Genomic DNA, 946 nt, shown 5'->3' with positions numbered 1-946 from the left:
TTCAGACTACAATCAGCTGGTATATATGTTGGAGAATATACATTTGTTATTATCTTGTTTATCAGTCTATCACTATGCAACCGCTGATAAATAAAAGTTCTCAATACCAACGGTTCATTTTCCCAGAATCTAACACCGTGTAAGAAGAAATAATTAAAAAAAGCTAACATAAATTCCTCAGCGCCATCTTTCATCCGATATTCTGACAAGGGCACTTAACATTTCTCAAAAATGACATTGGAGTTATGATGCCCAGTGACAAACGGAGTTCAGGCACGCCATTTCTATTTATTTCAAGTCCGCCCAGTCACCCATACTTCGTTACGTAGGGAGTTAAAGCACAAATTACCCTGACAACTAATGATACCATGTTCCTTAATGACCTCAGCTATTAGGGCCACAATGGATGCAGTCTGTGACGTTTCTTTCTTTCTGTCCCTTTTTTTTCGGGAATCGTGGGTGACAGTTCACAATCCGAACGCTAGATGGCAGCACGCGATCGCCCCCCTCAACCCCCCCCCCCCCTCTCTCTCTCCCTTGCGGTTGTTTCGTGTATTTGTCAGATACTGTATATAGTCTATGCATATGTGATACCTTAGCCGGTGTGGTCTGGTTAGACGTAGACTTAACCTGAACACTATTCCTGATTTTTTCCCTTCTAATTCAGGATAATGGTAATGGATATGCAAATGTTTACGAGCTGATTGGCTAGTAATTTCAGATAATAATAGCAATGTGATATACATCATTGTTTGATGAATATGATATCAGTAAAAAGAGATGATCCTCTCATTCTCGACTAGAGATACACTAAAAAAATGCTCACGAACTGCATTGATTTTATTATTAATTGCACTTGAATTTTGTGTTTCTGATTTTCAATAAATATAAAGCGTGGAACAGGGAAGGAGGACCCGCGTTGAAGTCGTGGTCATGACGAGAAAGC

At 39.6% G+C, this 946-nt stretch overlaps 1 protein-coding gene across 1 annotated transcript in view; it reads left to right on the top strand.

Moving 5' to 3' along the window:
* LOC119593124 (transmembrane protein 64-like) overlaps nucleotides 1–946 on the top strand; it is a gene marked incomplete in the record, with an annotated part of 46170 nt that overhangs the window by 8047 nt on the left and 37177 nt on the right.

Source organism: Penaeus monodon, chromosome 31 (genome assembly GCF_015228065.2).
Source record: "Penaeus monodon isolate SGIC_2016 chromosome 31, NSTDA_Pmon_1, whole genome shotgun sequence".
NCBI classification, from domain to species: domain Eukaryota; kingdom Metazoa; phylum Arthropoda; class Malacostraca; order Decapoda; family Penaeidae; genus Penaeus; species Penaeus monodon.
This window is presented reverse-complemented; position numbering and strand designations above follow the sequence as displayed.